Genomic DNA, 19320 nt, shown 5'->3' on the forward strand with positions numbered 1-19320 from the left:
GAGAGGATACTGGAGAGGAAGAGATGGATGTGGATATGTACGAGACAGAGGAAGAGATGGAGGTGGAAACGAAAGATTATGTTGAAGAGATGGATATTGATCTAAAAGACAAGGAGGAAGACATGGTCTTGGGATGAAGACCGATGCCAGCAGCAGAACAGGCAGGTGCTCCCCACAGGCAGAGTGGGGCCCCTGCTGCCAGCCTGGGGCCGGGCTGGGCACTTCCTGCTCAGGGACACGCTAGCCCATGCACTGGATTCTGCTGGCCATCCCTGGCCTGGCCTGGGCTTGCTGTGGGCCACACAAGCCCTGTTCCAGTGCCTGGGCCACAGCCCCCAGCCAGGCTCCCTTCTGGCAGCAGAGTCCCACTGGGCCAGTGTCCCAGCCCGGCAGCACATGGAACACCCTTCCGTGCCTGACTGCACTGACCGTGCTACTTGTTTTTCTTCCAGGACTTAGGGACATCACAGACACAGATGCCACCCTGCTGTACATACGTTTTACAGTTGTTGTGTTCAGGATAGAGGTTTTAGAGTTTGTTTAAGTTGTCTGTAAATACGTTTCATAGAGTTTTGTTAGATCTCTTCTCAGGTAAATAGGTTCTATAGTTTGTTGTTGTTGTTGTGGTTGTTGTTGTTGTTGTTGTTACCAATATTCTTACAGTGTAAATATGTGGTGTAGTTCATTCTTGTTCCTTTTCTTCTACAGATAAACAGTCTTTGATTTTCACACTCCAGTTCTCTTTGCATTTTCTTCGGGCACATTTGCAAAGCTGTGGGTTGTTTCGGGAACAATGTTTGCAGGACTCTAAAAAGAGTATCACAACCGCTCTGCCACACTCTCAGCTGCTGCTGCTGCCCCAAAAAGCACTGGCTGGCTTTGCTCACACAATCACAGTTGTGGTGGCATTTCTACCACACCACAGGACAGCGATGTTTTCCCTCTTCTCCTGGAAATACCTACAGCACTTGTGGGTAGCAAGGCAAACATGAGCCTCTTTTAGTGGCCCTTGAAATTGGACATGTGAAATGAGGCACACAAAGCCACAGGCCAGCTGAACCTGGCATCTCTGAATGGGTCTTTACATTCTTCCCAGGAAGATGAATGGCAATCACTATTTTGGCAGGGAGGAAAGTGCATCAGCTAGCAATTTGCTGTAGAAAATGTGCTTTCTGCTCCTCTCACAGCCAAAACTCCTACCCATTTCTTGGAAGTCCTTCTTAGATAAGGACCGTGTTCAACTGAGTGACAGTGAAGCCAAATGGCAATGCCGCAATCAATTGTCCTGTACACAATCTCCTTCATCCACGTGGAAGGTTACCCACGGGCACACAAGAGGACGGAAGAAACCCAAATGCATCGTTGGACATAATAAAGTCAGACGTGTTGAGGGATGAAGAAATCTTGCAGAGATATGGAAAGCTGCCCTGAAAACCCAGTTCGGGGAGAGCCTGAGCTCTTTTGTGCTTCTAGGCCTGAAGATGCTCAGCACCTTTCCCAGATGCTCAGCAGGCAGTAGGATTGTGCCTGAATCTGGCTCTGGAAATGCCAGTGCCTCAACTGAGAGCTGTGGCAATGATTTCCATTGCATGGAGAGGGGCCACAGTCCTGCAAGAGTCTTTCAGCAGAGCAAACAGCAGCCTGGAGGGTGGGCAATCTGGACCACTGCATGCTCATCCTTCACCACAATGCAGAGCTGCCATGGATCACTTTTTCCATTTGTCCTGTTGGATATGTTTTGGAGAAGTTGTTCTAGGTGGCTTTGGATGGTGATCCAAGTAGGAAGCAGCCATTCGCCTGCTGTGATATCCTTACAACTAGTCCTAACTTCTCATTGCCTTTGGTTTGATTGGGGGTGTTTTATCTGTTTGTTTGATTGGTTTCTTTGGGTTGGTTTCTTTGTGTTTTTCTCTCTTTTGCTTGGAGTTTCTTTTCCTTTTTTAGAAATGACTGGTGAAGTTGGCACAAGCAAACTCCAGAAAACGTAAAGCAGGCTTGACTTTCCAGAAATTGCTTTTGGCTGGCTTTAGCTGCATTCCCCAGGATCACGATCAGCAGTAGATATTTGCAGGTTTTGCTCTGCATCCTCAGCCTGCCCAGGTGTTGTTCAGTGTTTCAGCAGTGGAGAAGACGATGGATATTTTGCTAAACCTCCTTTCAAACAACAAAACTTGGGTTAGCACGACAGAAAAGAAGAAAAGAAAATCTTCGCCAGTTAGAACAGAGCCAGAGTCCCACCATTTCCCCCTCCACTTCTCTTTCTTTTCTACATTTAGAGGTAAAGCTTCCATCTCCAAAAGCTTCCATCTCTCACTTCCTGATGTAGCCATTTGCTACCCTTTAGCCTTGACTGCCACGCATCGGACTGCTGTCCGTGTGGGGCTGGGGATGCTCAGCCTGGAAAGAGAAGGGGGCTGGCGAGGCCTCCCTGCAGCTCTAGGAAAGATGGGCACAGGGAGGAGAAGCCTTTCAACTGCAGGAGTGAGCTTGAAGTTGGATCTAATGAAGCTGCTCTTTTCCACTCCGGCTGCTGGGCCACTGGCCCAGGCTGTGCACAGAGGCTGGGGATGCTCCATCCTTGGCAACATCCAAGGCCAGCTGGGAGCGGGGCTCTGAGCAACCTATTCTAGGGGAAGATCGCTCCGCTTGGAACAAGATGGTCTTTAGGGTCCCTTCCAAGCCCAAGCACCCAGGGATTCCATCATTCATTCGACGGTCTCCGTTGTCCACTTCAGCCTGGGCCTGAACTCCTGGCGGTGATGTCACAGTGCACGCTCCAGCTAGAACTTCCAGCATCCAGCAACGGCCACAACACAACCCTTGGCTCCTTGTGCCAGCACGCTCTTCATTCACCCTGCTCCAAGCCTACCCCTGTCACCTTGTTGCCACCTGCTCCCTGATTCCCCCAGCAGTCCCCAAAGCTCCCCATCGCTTGGATTTTGCTCTCCATCCCTGCAGGATGTCTGCATTTGTTCCAAAAGAGCTATGGTACTATTCCACGGAGGCGGACACCCCGCAGCTGCCTGGCTGGGCTGGAGCTCTGTGGGACAGGCTGGGAAATTTTGCTACCTCTGCAGGCTGGCACAGACGGAGAGGAGGAGACGGACGTCGATACACAGACTGATAGAGAAGAAGCCATGGAAGTGGACGGAGAGGATACTGGAGAGGAAGAGATGGATGTGGATATGTACGAGACAGAGGAAGAGATGGAGGTGGAAACGAAAGATTATATTGAAGAGATGGATATTGATCTAAAAGACAAGGAGGAAGACATGGTCTTGGGATGAAGACCGATGCCAGCAGCAGAACAGGCAGGTGCTCCCCACAGGCAGAGTGGGGCCCCTGCTGCCAGCCTGGGGCCGGGCTGGGCACTTCCTGCTCAGGGACACGCTAGCCCATGCACTGGATTCTGCTGGCCATCCCTGGCCTGGCCTGGGCTTGCTGTGGGCCACACAAGCCCTGTTCCAGTGCCTGGGCCACAGCCCCCAGCCAGGCTCCCTTCTGGCAGCAGAGTCCCACTGGGCCAGTGTCCCAGCCCGGCAGCACATGGAACACCCTTCCGTGCCTGACTGCACTGACCGTGCTACTTGTTTTTCTTCCAGGACTTAGGGACATCACAGACACAGATGCCACCCTGCTGTACATACGTTTTACAGTTGTTGTGTTCAGGATAGAGGTTTTAGAGTTTGTTTAAGTTGTCTGTAAATACGTTTCATAGAGTTTTGTTAGATCTCTTCTCAGGTAAATAGGTTCTATAGTTTGTTGTTGTTGTTGTGGTTGTTGTTGTTACCAATATTCTTACAGTGTAAATATGTGGTGTAGTTCATTCTTGTTCCTTTTCTTCTACAGATAAACAGTCTTTGATTTTCACACCCCAGTTCTCTTTGCATTTTCTTCGGGCACATTTGCAAAGCTGTGGCTTGTTTCGGGAACAATGTTTGCAGGACTCTAAAAAGAGTATCACAACTGCTCTGCCACACTCTCAGCTGCTGCTGCTGCCCCAAAAAGCACTGGCTGGCTTTGCTCACACAATCACAGTTGTGGTGGCATTTCTACCACACCACAGGACAGCGATGTTTTCCCTCTTCTCCTGGAAATACCTACAGCACTTGTGGGTAGCAAGGCAAACATGAGCCTCTTTTAGTGGCCCTTGAAATTGGACATGTGAAATGAGGCACACAAAGCCACAGGCCAGCTGAACCTGGCATCTCTGAATGGGTCTTTACATTCTTCCCAGGAAGATGAATGGCAATCACTATTTTGGCAGGGAGGAAAGTGCATCAGCTAGCAATTTGCTGTAGAAAATGTGCTTTCTGCTCCTCTCACAGCCAAAACTCCTACCCATTTCTTGGAAGTCCTTCTTAGATAAGGACCGTGTTCAACTGAGTGACAGTGAAGCCAAATGGCAATGCCGCAATCAATTGTCCTGTACACAATCTCCTTCATCCACGTGGAAGGTTACCCACGGGCACACAAGAGGACGGAAGAAACCCAAATGCATCGTTAGACATCATAAAGTCAGACGTGTTGAGGGATGAAGAAATCTTGCAGAGATATGGAAAGCTGCCCTGAAAACCCAGTTCGGGGAGAGCCTGAGCTCTTTTGTGCTTCTAGGCCTGAAGATGCTCAGCACCTTTCCCAGATGCTCAGCAGGCAGTAGGATTGTGCCTGAATCTGGCTCTGGAAATGCCAGTGCCTCAACTGAGAGCTGTGGCAAGGATTTCCATTGCATGGAGAGGGGCCACAAGAGTCCTGCAAGAGTCTTTCAGCAGAGCAAACAGCAGCCTGGAGGGTGGGCAATGCTGCATCTGGACCACTGCATGCTCATCCTTCACCACAATGCAGAGCTGCCATGGATCACTTTTTCCATTTGTCCTGTTGGATATGTTTTGGAGAAGTTGTTCTAGGTGGCTTTGGATGGTGATCCAAGTAGGAAGCAGCCATTCGCCTGCTGTGATATCCTTACAACTAGTCCTAACTTCTCATTGCCTTTGGTTTGATTGGGGGTGTTTTATCTGTTTGTTTGATTGGTTTCTTTGGGTTGGTTTCTTTGTGTTTTTCTCTGTTTTGCTTGGAGTTTCTTTTCCTTTTTTAGAAATGACTGGTGAAGTTGGCACAAGCAAACTCCAGAAAACGTAAAGCAGGCTTGACTTTCCAGAAATTGCTTTTGGCTGGCTTTAGCTGCATTCCCCAGGATCACGATCAGCAGTAGATATTTGCAGGTTTTGCTCTGCATCCTCAGCCTGCCCAGGTGTTGTTCAGTGTTTCAGCAGTGGAGAAGACGATGGATATTTTGCTAAACCTCCTTTCAAACAACAAAACTTGGGTTAGCACGACAGAAAAGAAGAAAAGAAAATCTTCGCCAGTTAGAACAGAGCCAGAGTCCCACCATTTCCCCCTCCACTTCTCTTTCTTTTCTACATTTAGAGGTAAAGCTTCCATCTCCAAAAGCTTCCATCTCTCACTTCCTGATGTAGCCATTTGCTACCCTTTAGCCTTGACTGCCACGCATCGGACTGCTGTCCGTGTGGGGCTGGGGATGCTCAGCCTGGAAAGAGAAGGGGGCTGGCGAGGCCTCCCTGCAGCTCTAGGAAAGATGGGCACAGGGAGGAGAAGCCTTTCAACTGCAGGAGTGAGCTTGAAGTTGGATCTAATGAAGCTGCTCTTTTCCACTCCGGCTGCTGGGCCACTGGCCCAGGCTGTGCACAGAGGCTGGGGATGCTCCATCCTTGGCAACATCCAAGGCCAGCTGGGAGCGGGGCTCTGAGCAACCTATTCTAGGGGAAGATCGCTCCGCTTGGAACAAGATGGTCTTTAGGGTCCCTTCCAAGCCCAAGCACCCAGGGATTCCATCATTCATTCGACGGTCTCCGTTGTCCACTTCAGCCTGGGCCTGAACTCCTGGCGGTGATGTCACAGTGCACGCTCCAGCTAGAACTTCCAGCATCCAGCAACGGCCACAACACAACCCTTGGCTCCTTGTGCCAGCACGCTCTTCATTCACCCTGCTCCAAGCCTACCCCTGTCACCTTGTTGCCACCTGCTCCCTGATTCCCCCAGCAGTCCCCAAAGCTCCCCATCGCTTGGATTTTGCTCTCCATCCCTGCAGGATGTCTGCATTTGTTCCAAAAGAGCTATGGTACTATTCCACGGAGGCGGACACCCCGCAGCTGCCTGGCTGGGCTGGAGCTCTGTGGGACAGGCTGGGAAATTTTGCTACCTCTGCAGGCTGGCACAGACGGAGAGGAGGAGACGGACGTCGATACACAGACTGATAGAGAAGAAGCCATGGAAGTGGACGGAGAGGATACTGGAGAGGAAGAGATGGATGTGGATATGTACGAGACAGAGGAAGAGATGGAGGTGGAAACGAAAGATTATATTGAAGAGATGGATATTGATCTAAAAGACAAGGAGGAAGACATGGTCTTGGGATGAAGACCGATGCCAGCAGCAGAACAGGCAGGTGCTCCCCACAGGCAGAGTGGGGCCCCTGCTGCCAGCCTGGGGCCGGGCTGGGCACTTCCTGCTCAGGGACACGCTAGCCCATGCACTGGATTCTGCTGGCCATCCCTGGCCTGGCCTGGGCTTGCTGTGGGCCACACAAGCCCTGTTCCAGTGCCTGGGCCACAGCCCCCAGCCAGGCTCCCTTCTGGCAGCAGAGTCCCACTGGGCCAGTGTCCCAGCCCGGCAGCACATGGAACACCCTTCCGTGCCTGACTGCACTGACCGTGCTACTTGTTTTTCTTCCAGGACTTAGGGACATCACAGACACAGATGCCACCCTGCTGTACATACGTTTTACAGTTGTTGTGTTCAGGATAGAGGTTTTAGAGTTTGTTTAAGTTGTCTGTAAATACGTTTCATAGAGTTTTGTTAGATCTCTTCTCAGGTAAATAGGTTCTATAGTTTGTTGTTGTTGTTGTGGTTGTTGTTGTTACCAATATTCTTACAGTGTAAATATGTGGTGTAGTTCATTCTTGTTCCTTTTCTTCTACAGATAAACAGTCTTTGATTTTCACACCCCAGTTCTCTTTGCATTTTCTTCGGGCACATTTGCAAAGCTGTGGCTTGTTTCGGGAACAATGTTTGCAGGACTCTAAAAAGAGTATCACAACTGCTCTGCCACACTCTCAGCTGCTGCTGCTGCCCCAAAAAGCACTGGCTGGCTTTGCTCACACAATCACAGTTGTGGTGGCATTTCTACCACACCACAGGACAGCGATGTTTTCCCTCTTCTCCTGGAAATACCTACAGCACTTGTGGGTAGCAAGGCAAACATGAGCCTCTTTTAGTGGCCCTTGAAATTGGACATGTGAAATGAGGCACACAAAGCCACAGGCCAGCTGAACCTGGCATCTCTGAATGGGTCTTTACATTCTTCCCAGGAAGATGAATGGCAATCACTATTTTGGCAGGGAGGAAAGTGCATCAGCTAGCAATTTGCTGTAGAAAATGTGCTTTCTGCTCCTCTCACAGCCAAAACTCCTACCCATTTCTTGGAAGTCCTTCTTAGATAAGGACCGTGTTCAACTGAGTGACAGTGAAGCCAAATGGCAATGCCGCAATCAATTGTCCTGTACACAATCTCCTTCATCCACGTGGAAGGTTACCCACGGGCACACAAGAGGACGGAAGAAACCCAAATGCATCGTTAGACATCATAAAGTCAGACGTGTTGAGGGATGAAGAAATCTTGCAGAGATATGGAAAGCTGCCCTGAAAACCCAGTTCGGGGAGAGCCTGAGCTCTTTTGTGCTTCTAGGCCTGAAGATGCTCAGCACCTTTCCCAGATGCTCAGCAGGCAGTAGGATTGTGCCTGAATCTGGCTCTGGAAATGCCAGTGCCTCAACTGAGAGCTGTGGCAAGGATTTCCATTGCATGGAGAGGGGCCACAAGAGTCCTGCAAGAGTCTTTCAGCAGAGCAAACAGCAGCCTGGAGGGTGGGCAATGCTGCATCTGGACCACTGCATGCTCATCCTTCACCACAATGCAGAGCTGCCATGGATCACTTTTTCCATTTGTCCTGTTGGATATGTTTTGGAGAAGTTGTTCTAGGTGGCTTTGGATGGTGATCCAAGTAGGAAGCAGCCATTCGCCTGCTGTGATATCCTTACAACTAGTCCTAACTTCTCATTGCCTTTGGTTTGATTGGGGGTGTTTTATCTGTTTGTTTGATTGGTTTCTTTGGGTTGGTTTCTTTGTGTTTTTCTCTGTTTTGCTTGGAGTTTCTTTTCCTTTTTTAGAAATGACTGGTGAAGTTGGCACAAGCAAACTCCAGAAAACGTAAAGCAGGCTTGACTTTCCAGAAATTGCTTTTGGCTGGCTTTAGCTGCATTCCCCAGGATCACGATCAGCAGTAGATATTTGCAGGTTTTGCTCTGCATCCTCAGCCTGCCCAGGTGTTGTTCAGTGTTTCAGCAGTGGAGAAGACGATGGATATTTTGCTAAACCTCCTTTCAAACAACAAAACTTGGGTTAGCACGACAGAAAAGAAGAAAAGAAAATCTTCGCCAGTTAGAACAGAGCCAGAGTCCCACCATTTCCCCCTCCACTTCTCTTTCTTTTCTACATTTAGAGGTAAAGCTTCCATCTCCAAAAGCTTCCATCTCTCACTTCCTGATGTAGCCATTTGCTACCCTTTAGCCTTGACTGCCACGCATCGGACTGCTGTCCGTGTGGGGCTGGGGATGCTCAGCCTGGAAAGAGAAGGGGGCTGGCGAGGCCTCCCTGCAGCTCTAGGAAAGATGGACACAGGGAGGAGAAGCCTTTCAACTGCAGGAGTGAGCTTGAAGTTGGATCTAATGAAGCTGCTCTTTTCCACTCCGGCTGCTGGGCCACTGGCCCAGGCTGTGCACAGAGGCTGGGGATGCTCCATCCTTGGCAACATCCAAGGCCAGCTGGGAGCGGGGCTCTGAGCAACCTATTCTAGGGGAAGATCGCTCCGTTTGGAACAAGATGGTCTTTAGGGTCCCTTCCAAGCCCAAGCACCCAGGGATTCCATCATTCATTCTACGGTCTCCGTTGTCCACTTCAGCCTGGGCCTGAACTCCTGGCGGTGATGTCACAGTGCACGCTCCAGCTAGAACTTCCAGCATCCAGCAACGGCCACAACACAACCCTTGGCTCCTTGTGCCAGCACGCTCTTCATTCACCCTGCTCCAAGCCTACCCCTGTCACCTTGTTGCCACCTGCTCCCTGATTCCCCCAGCAGTCCCCAAAGCTCCCCATCGCTTGGATTTTGCTCTCCATCCCTGCAGGATGTCTGCATTTGTTCCAAAAGAGCTATGGTACTATTCCACGGAGGCGGACACCCCGCAGCTGCCTGGCTGGGCTGCAGCTCTGTGGGACAGGCTGGGAAATTTTGCTACCTCTGCAGGCTGGCACAGACGGAGAGGAGGAGACGGACGTCGATACACAGACTGATAGAGAAGAAGCCATGGAAGTGGACGGAGAGGATAGTGGAGAGGAAGAGATGGATGTGGATATGTACGAGACAGAGGAAGAGATGGAGGTGGAAACGAAAGATTATGTTGAAGAGATGGATATTGATCTAAAAGACAAGGAGGAAGACATGGTCTTGGGATGAAGACCGATGCCAGCAGCAGAACAGGCAGGTGCTCCCCACAGGCAGAGTGGGGCCCCTGCTGCCAGCCTGGGGCCGGGCTGGGCACTTCCTGCTCAGGGACACGCTAGCCCATGCACTGGATTCTGCTGGCCATCCCTGGCCTGGCCTGGGCTTGCTGTGGGCCACACAAGCCCTGTTCCAGTGCCTGGGCCACAGCCCCCAGCCAGGCTCCCTTCTGGTAGCAGAGTCCCACTGGGCCAGTGTCCCAGCCCGGCAGCACATGGAACACCCTTCCGTGCCTGACTGCACTGACCCTGCTACTTGTTTTTCTTCCAGGACTTAGGGACATCACAGACACAGATGCCACCCTGCTGTACATACGTTTTACAGTTGTTGTGTTCAGGATAGAGGTTTTAGAGTTTGTTTAAGTTGTCTGTAAATACGTTTCATAGAGTTTTGTTAGATCTCTTCTCAGGTAAATAGGTTCTATAGTTTGTTGTTGTTGTTGTGGTTGTTGTTGTTGTTGTTGTTACCAATATTCTTACAGTGTAAATATGTGGTGTAGTTCATTCTTGTTCCTTTTCTTCTACAGATAAACAGTCTTTGATTTTCACACTCCAGTTCTCTTTGCATTTTCTTCGGGCACATTTGCAAAGCTGTGGGTTGTTTCGGGAACAATGTTTGCAGGACTCTAAAAAGAGTATCACAACCGCTCTGCCACACTCTCAGCTGCTGCTGCTGCCCCAAAAAGCACTGGCTGGCTTTGCTCACACAATCACAGTTGTGGTGGCATTTCTACCACACCACAGGACAGCGATGTTTTCCCTCTTCTCCTGGAAATACCTACAGCACTTGTGGGTAGCAAGGCAAACATGAGCCTCTTTTAGTGGCCCTTGAAATTGGACATGTGAAATGAGGCACACAAAGCCACAGGCCAGCTGAACCTGGCATCTCTGAATGGGTCTTTACATTCTTCCCAGGAAGATGAATGGCAATCACTATTTTGGCAGGGAGGAAAGTGCATCAGCTAGCAATTTGCTGTAGAAAATGTGCTTTCTGCTCCTCTCACAGCCAAAACTCCTACCCATTTCTTGGAAGTCCTTCTTAGATAAGGACCGTGTTCAACTGAGTGACAGTGAAGCCAAATGGCAATGCCGCAATCAATTGTCCTGTACACAATCTCCTTCATCCACGTGGAAGGTTACCCACGGGCACACAAGAGGACGGAAGAAACCCAAATGCATCGTTGGACATAATAAAGTCAGACGTGTTGAGGGATGAAGAAATCTTGCAGAGATATGGAAAGCTGCCCTGAAAACCCAGTTCGGGGAGAGCCTGAGCTCTTTTGTGCTTCTAGGCCTGAAGATGCTCAGCAGCTTTCCCAGATGCTCAGCAGGCAGTAGGATTGTGCCTGAATCTGGCTCTGGAAATGCCAGTGCCTCAACTGAGAGCTGTGGCAAGGATTTCCATTGCATGGAGAGGGGCCACAAGAGTCCTGCAAGAGTCTTTCAGCAGAGCAAACAGCAGCCTGGAGGGTGGGCAATGCTGCATCTGGACCACTGCATGCTCATCCTTCACCACAATGCAGAGCTGCCATGGATCACTTTTTCCATTTCTCCTGTTGGATATGTTTTGGAGAAGTTGTTCTAGGTGGCTTTGGATGGTGATCCAAGTAGGAAGCAGCCATTCGCCTGCTGTGATATCCTTACAACTAGTCCTAACTTCTCATTGCCTTTGGTTTGATTGGGGGTGTTTTATCTGTTTGTTTGATTGGTTTCTTTGGGTTGGTTTCTTTGTGTTTTTCTCTCTTTTGCTTGGAGTTTCTTTTCCTTTTTTAGAAATGACTGGTGAAGTTGGCACAAGCAAACTCCAGAAAACGTAAAGCAGGCTTGACTTTCCAGAAATTGCTTTTGGCTGGCTTTAGCTGCATTCCCCAGGATCACGATCAGCAGTAGATATTTGCAGGTTTTGCTCTGCATCCTCAGCCTGCCCAGGTGTTGTTCAGTGTTTCAGCAGTGGAGAAGACGATGGATATTTTGCTAAACCTCCTTTCAAACAACAAAACTTGGGTTAGCACGACAGAAAAGAAGAAAAGAAAATCTTCGCCAGTTAGAACAGAGCCAGAGTCCCACCATTTCCCCCTCCACTTCTCTTTCTTTTCTACATTTAGAGGTAAAGCTTCCATCTCCAAAAGCTTCCATCTCTCACTTCCTGATGTAGCCATTTGCTACCCTTTAGCCTTGACTGCCACGCATCGGACTGCTGTCCGTGTGGGGCTGGGGATGCTCAGCCTGGAAAGAGAAGGGGGCTGGCGAGGCCTCCCTGCAGCTCTAGGAAAGATGGGCACAGGGAGGAGAAGCCTTTCAACTGCAGGAGTGAGCTTGAAGTTGGATCTAATGAAGCTGCTCTTTTCCACTCCGGCTGCTGGGCCACTGGCCCAGGCTGTGCACAGAGGCTGGGGATGCTCCATCCTTGGCAACATCCAAGGCCAGCTGGGAGCGGGGCTCTGAGCAACCTATTCTAGGGGAAGATCGCTCCGCTTGGAACAAGATGGTCTTTAGGGTCCCTTCCAAGCCCAAGCACCCAGGGATTCCATCATTCATTCTACGGTCTCCGTTGTCCACTTCAGCCTGGGCCTGAACTCCTGGCGGTGATGTCACAGTGCACGCTCCAGCTAGAACTTCCAGCATCCAGCAACGGCCACAACACAACCCTTGGCTCCTTGTGCCAGCACGCTCTTCATTCACCCTGCTCCAAGCCTACCCCTGTCACCTTGTTGCCACCTGCTCCCTGATTCCCCCAGCAGTCCCCAAAGCTCCCCATCGCTTGGATTTTGCTCTCCATCCCTGCAGGATGTCTGCATTTGTTCCAAAAGAGCTATGGTACTATTCCACGGAGGCGGACACCCCGCAGCTGCCTGGCTGGGCTGGAGCTCTGTGGGACAGGCTGGGAAATTTTGCTACCTCTGCAGGCTGACACAGACCGAGAGGAGGAGACGGACGTCGATACACAGACTGATAGAGAAGAAGCCATGGAAGTGGACGGAGAGGATAGTGGAGAGGAAGAGATGGATGTGGATATGTACGAGACAGAGGAAGAGATGGAGGTGGAAACGAAAGATTATGTTGAAGAGATGGATATTGATCTAAAAGACAAGGAGGAAGACATGGTCTTGGGATGAAGACCGATGCCAGCAGCAGAACAGGCAGGTGCTCCCCACAGGCAGAGTGGGGCCCCTGCTGCCAGCCTGGGGCCGGGCTGGGCACTTCCTGCTCAGGGACACGCTAGCCCATGCACTGCATTCTGCTGGCCATCCCTGGCCTGGCCTGGGCTTGCTGTGGGCCACACAAGCCCTGTTCCAGTGCCTGGGCCACAGCCCCCAGCCAGGCTCCCTTCTGGCAGCAGAGTCCCACTGGGCCAGTGTCCCAGCCCGGCAGCACATGGAACACCCTTCCATGCCTGACTGCACTGACCGTGCTACTTGTTTTTCTTCCAGGACTTAGGGACATCACAGACACAGATGCCACCCTGCTGTACATACGTTTTACAGTTGTTGTGTTCAGGATAGAGGTTTTAGGGTTTGTTTAAGTTGTCTGTAAATACGTTTCATAGAGTTTTGTTAGATCTCTTCTCAGGTAAATAGGTTCTATAGTTTGTTGTTGTTGTTGTGGTTGTTGTTGTTGTTGTTGTTACCAATATTCTTACAGTGTAAATATGTGGTGTAGTTCATTCTTGTTCCTTTTCTTCTACAGATAAACAGTCTTTGATTTTCACACCCCAGTTCTCTTTGCATTTTCTTCGGGCACATTTGCAAAGCTGTGGGTTGTTTCGGGAACAATGTTTGCAGGACTCTAAAAAGAGTATCACAACCGCTCTGCCACACTCTCAGCTGCTGCTGCTGCCCCAAAAAGCACTGGCTGGCTTTGCTCACACAATCACAGTTGTGGTGGCATTTCTACCACACCACAGGACAGCGATGTTTTCCCTCTTCTCCTGGAAATACCTACAGCACTTGTGGGTAGCAAGGCAAACATGAGCCTCTTTTAGTGGCCCTTGAAATTGGACATGTGAAATGAGGCACACAAAGCCACAGGCCAGCTGAACCTGGCATCTCTGAATGGGTCTTTACATTCTTCCCAGGAAGATGAATGGCAATCACTATTTTGGCAGGGAGGAAAGTGCATCAGCTAGCAATTTGCTGTAGAAAATGTGCTTTCTGCTCCTCTCACAGCCAAAACTCCTACCCATTTCTTGGAAGTCCTTCTTAGATAAGGACCGTGTTCAACTGAGTGACAGTGAAGCCAAATGGCAATGCCGCAATCAATTGTCCTGTACACAATCTCCTTCATCCACGTGGAAGGTTACCCACGGGCATACAAGAGGACGGAAGAAACCCAAATGCATCGTTGGACATCATAAAGTCAGACGTGTTGAGGGATGAAGAAATCTTGCAGAGATATGGAAAGCTGCCCTGAAAACCCAGTTCGGGGAGAGCCTGAGCTCTTTTGTGCTTCTAGGCCTGAAGATGCTCAGCACCTTTCCCAGATGCTCAGCAGGCAGTAGGATTCTGCCTGAATCTGGCTCTGGAAATGCCAGTGCCTCAACTGAGAGCTGTGGCAAGGATTTCCATTGCATGGAGAGGGGCCACAAGAGTCCTGCAAGAGTCTTTCAGCAGAGCAAACAGCAGCCTGGAGGGTGGGCAATGCTGCATCTGGACCACTGCATGCTCATCCTTCACCACAATGCAGAGCTGCCATGGATCACTTTTTCCATTTGTCCTGTTGGATATGTTTTGGAGAAGTTGTTCTAGGTGGCTTTGGATGGTGATCCAAGTAGGAAGCAGCCATTCGCCTGCTGTGATATCCTTACAACTAGTCCTAACTTCTCATTGCCTTTGGTTTGATTGGGGGTGTTTTATCTGTTTGTTTGATTGGTTTCTTTGGGTTGGTTTCTTTGTGTTTTTCTCTGTTTTGCTTGGAGTTTCTTTTCCTTTTTTAGAAATGACTGGTGAAGTTGGCACAAGCAAACTCCAGAAAACGTAAAGCAGGCTTGACTTTCCAGAAATTGCTTTTGGCTGGCTTTAGCTGCATTCCCCAGGATCACGATCAGCAGTAGATATTTGCAGGTTTTGCTCTGCATCCTCAGCCTGCCCAGGTGTTGTTCAGTGTTTCAGCAGTGGAGAAGACGATGGATATTTTGCTAAACCTCCTTTCAAACAACAAAACTTGGGTTAGCACGACAGAAAAGAAGAAAAGAAAATCTTCGCCAGTTAGAACAGAGCCAGAGTCCCACCATTTCCCCCTCCACTTCTCTTTCTTTTCTACATTTAGAGGTAAAGCTTCCATCTCCAAAAGCTTCCATCTCTCACTTCCTGATGTAGCCATTTGCTACCCTTTAGCCTTGACTGCCACGCATCGGACTGCTGTCCGTGTGGGGCTGGGGATGCTCAGCCTGGAAAGAGAAGGGGGCTGGCGAGGCCTCCCTGCAGCTCTAGGAAAGATGGGCACAGGGAGGAGAAGCCTTTCAACTGCAGGAGTGAGCTTGAAGTTGGATCTAATGAAGCTGCTCTTTTCCACTCCGGCTGCTGGGCCACTGGCCCAGGCTGTGCACAGAGGCTGGGAATGCTCCATCCTTGGCAACATCCAAGGCCAGCTGGGAGCGGGGCTCTGAGCAACCTATTCTAGGGGAAGATCGCTCCGCTTGGAACAAGATGGTCTTTAGGGTCCCTTCCAAGCCCAAGCACCCAGGGATTCCATCATTCATTCTACGGTCTCCGTTGTCCACTTCAGCCTGGGCCTGAACTCCTGGCGGTGATGTCACAGTGCACGCTCCAGCTAGAACTTCCAGCATCCAGCAACGGCCACAACACAACCCTTGGCTCCTTGTGCCAGCACGCTCTTCATTCACCCTGCTCCAAGCCTACCCCTGTCACCTTGTTGCCACCTGCTCCCTGATTCCCCCAGCAGTCCCCAAAGCTCCCCATCGCTTGGATTTTGCTCTCCATCCCTGCAGGATGTCTGCATTTGTTCCAAAAGAGCTATGGTACTATTCCACGGAGGCGGACACCCCGCAGCTGCCTGGCTGGGCTGGAGCTCTGTGGGACAGGCTGGGAAATTTTGCTACCTCTGCAGGCTGACACAGACCGAGAGGAGGAGACGGACGTCGATACACAGACTGATAGAGAAGAAGCCATGGAAGTGGACGGAGAGGATAGTGGAGAGGAAGAGATGGATGTGGATATGTACGAGACAGAGGAAGAGATGGAGGTGGAAACGAAAGATTATGTTGAAGAGATGGATATTGATCTAAAAGACAAGGAGGAAGACATGGTCTTGGGATGAAGACCGATGCCAGCAGCAGAACAGGCAGGTGCTCCCCACAGGCAGAGTGGGGCCCCTGCTGCCAGCCTGGGGCCGGGCTGGGCACTTCCTGCTCAGGGACACGCTAGCCCATGCACTGCATTCTGCTGGCCATCCCTGGCCTGGCCTGGGCTTGCTGTGGGCCACACAAGCCCTGTTCCAGTGCCTGGGCCACAGCCCCCAGCCAGGCTCCCTTCTGGCAGCAGAGTCCCACTGGGCCAGTGTCCCAGCCCGGCAGCACATGGAACACCCTTCCGTGCCTGACTGCACTGACCGTGCTACTTGTTTTTCTTCAAGGACTTAGGGACATCACAGACACAGATGCCACCCTGCTGTACATACGTTTTACAGTTGTTGTGTTCAGGATAGAGGTTTTAGAGTTTGTTTAAGTTGTCTGTAAATACGTTTCATAGAGTTTTGTTAGAGCTGTTCTCAGGTAAATAGGTTCTATAGTTTGTTGTTGTTGTTGTTGTTGTTGTTGTTACCAATATTCTTACAGTGTAAATATGTGGTGTAGTTCATTCTTGTTCCTTTTCTTCTACAGATAAACAGTCTTTGATTTTCACACCCCAGTTCTCTTTGCATTTTCTTCGGGCACATTTGCAAAGCTGTGGCTTGTTTCGGGAACAATGTTTGCAGGACTCTAAAAAGAGTATCACAACCGCTCTACCACACTCTCAGCTGCTGCTGCTGCCCCAAAAAGCACTGGCTGGCTTTGCTCACACAATCACAGTTGTGGTGGCATTTCTACCACACCACAGGACAGCGATGTTTTCCCTCTTCTCCTGGAAATACCTACAGCACTTGTGGGTAGCAAGGCAAACATGAGCCTCTTTTAGTGGCCCTTGAAATTGGACATGTGAAATGAGGCACACAAAGCCACAGGCCAGCTGAACCTGGCATCTCTGAATGGGTCTTTACATTCTTCCCAGGAAGATGAATGGCAATCACTATTTTGGCAGGGAGGAAAGTGCATCAGCTAGCAATTTGCTGTAGAAAATGTGCTTTCTGCTCCTCTCACAGCCAAAACTCCTACCCATTTCTTGGAAGTCCTTCTTAGATAAGGACCGTGTTCAACTGAGTGACAGTGAAGCCAAATGGCAATGCCGCAATCAATTGTCCTGTACACAATCTCCTTCATCCACGTGGAAGGTTACCCACGGGCACACAAGAGGACGGAAGAAACCCAAATGCATCGTTGGACATAATAAAGTCAGACGTGTTGAGGGCTGAAGAAATCTTGCAGAGATATGGAAAGCTGCCCTGAAAACCCAGTTCGGGGAGAGCCTGAGCTCTTTTGTGCTTCTAGGCCTGAAGATGCTCAGCACCTTTCCCAGATGCTCAGCAGGCAGTAGGATTGTGCCTGAATCTGGCTCTGGAAATGCCAGTGCCTCAACTGAGAGCTGTGGCAAGGATTTCCATTGCATGGAGAGGGGCCACAAGAGTCCTGCAAGAGTCTTTCAGCAGAGCAAACAGCAGCCTGGAGGGTGGGCAATGCTGCATCTGGACCACTGCATGCTCATCCTTCACCACAATGCAGAGCTGCCATGGATCACTTTTTCCATTTCTCCTGTTGGATATGTTTTGGAGAAGTTGTTCTAGGTGGCTTTGGATGGTGATCCAAGTAGGAAGCAGCCATTCGCCTGCTGTGATATCCTTACAACTAGTCCTAACTTCTCATTGCCTTTGGTTTGATTGGGGGTGTTTTATCTGTTTGTTTGATTGGTTTCTTTGGGTTGGTTTCTTTGTGTTTTTCTCTCTTTTGCTTGGAGTTTCTTTTCCTTTTTTAGAAATGACTGGTGAAGTTGGCACAAGCAAACTCCAGAAAACGTAAAGCAGGCTTGACTTTCCAGAAATTGCTTTTGGCTGGCTTTAGCTGCATTCCCCAGGATCACGATCAGCAGTAGATATTTGCAGGTTTTGCTCTGCATCCTCAGCCTGCCCAGGTGTTGTTCAGTGTTTCAGCAGTGGAGAAGACGATGGATATTTTGCTAAACCTCCTTTCAAACAACAAAACTTGGGTTAGCACGACAGAAAAGAAGAAAAGAAAATCTTCGCCAGTTAGAACAGAGCCAGAGTCCCACCATTTCCCCCTCCACTTCTCTTTCTTTTCTACATTTAGAGGTAAAGCTTCCATCTCCAAAAGCTTCCATCTCTCACTTCCTGATGTAGCCATTTGCTACCCTTTAGCCTTGACTGCCACGCATCGGACTGCTGTCCGTGTGGGGCTGGGGATGCTCAGCCTGGAAAGAGAAGGGGGCTGGCGAGGCCTCCCTGCAGCTCTAGGAAAGATGGGCACAGGGAGGAGAAGCCTTTCAACTGCAGGAGTGAGCTTGAAGTTGGATCTAATGAAGCTGCTCTTTTCCACTCCGGCTGCTGGGCCACTGGCCCAGGCTGTGCACAGAGGCTGGGAATGCTCCATCCTTGGCAACATCCAAGGCCAGCTGGGAGCGGGGCTCTGAGCAACCTATTCTAGGGGAAGATCGCTCCGCTTGGAACAAGATGGTCTTTAGGGTCCCTTCCAAGCCCAAGCACCCAGGGATTCCATCATTCATTCTACGGTCTCCGTTGTCCACTTCAGCCTGGGCCTGAACTCCTGGCGGTGATGTCACAGTGCACGCTCCAGCTAGAACTTCCAGCATCCAGCAACGGCCACAACACAACCCTTGGCTCCTTGTGCCAGCACGCTCTTCATTCACCCTGCTCCAAGCCTACCCCTGTCACCTTGTTGCCACCTGCTCCCTGATTCCCCCAGCAGTCCCCAAAGCTCCCCATCGCTTGGATTTTGCTCTCCATCCCTGCAGGATGTCTGCATTTGTTCCAAAAGAGCTATGGTACTATTCCACGGAGGCGGACACCCCGCAGCTGCCTGGCTGGGCTGGAGCTCTGTGGGACAGGCTGGGAAATTTTGCTACCTCTGCAGGCTGACACAGACCGAGAGGAGGAGACGGACGTCGATACACAGACTGATAGAGAAGAAGCCATGGAAGTGGACGGAGAGGATAGTGGAGAGGAAGAGATGGATGTGGATATGTACGAGACAGAGGAAGAGATGGAGGTGGAAACGAAAGATTATGTTGAAGAGATGGATATTGATCTAAAAGACAAGGAGGAAGACATGGTCTTGGGATGAAGACCGATGCCAGCAGCAGAACAGGCAGGTGCTCCCCACAGGCAGAGTGGGGCCCCTGCTGCCAGCCTGGGGCCGGGCTGGGCACTTCCTGCTCAGGGACACGCTAGCCCATGCACTGGATTCTGCTGGCCATCCCTGGCCTGGCCTGGGCTTGCTGTAGGCCACACAAGCCCTGTTCCAGTGCCTGGGCCACAGCCCCCAGCCAGGCTCCCTTCTGGCAGCAGAGTCCCACTGGGCCAGTGTCCCAGCCCGGCAGCACA

General features: G+C 50.5%; 1 long non-coding RNA gene across 1 annotated transcript; it reads left to right on the plus strand.

Annotated features, from left to right (window-relative positions):
* Window positions 1-4038: 4038 nt before the first annotated feature.
* On the plus strand, window positions 4039-11667 carry LOC147646108 (uncharacterized). Its single transcript, XR_015281964.1, has 4 exons — window positions 4039-6139; window positions 6229-6462; window positions 6754-9613; window positions 9905-11667. It is a non-coding gene; the product is annotated as an uncharacterized LOC147646108 (long non-coding RNA).
* Window positions 11668-19320: the final 7653 nt, after the last annotated feature.

Source organism: Cyanistes caeruleus, unplaced genomic scaffold, assembly GCF_971803275.1.
Source record: "Cyanistes caeruleus unplaced genomic scaffold, bCyaCae1.hap1.1 HAP1_SCAFFOLD_124, whole genome shotgun sequence".
NCBI classification, from domain to species: Eukaryota; Metazoa; Chordata; class Aves; order Passeriformes; family Paridae; genus Cyanistes; species Cyanistes caeruleus.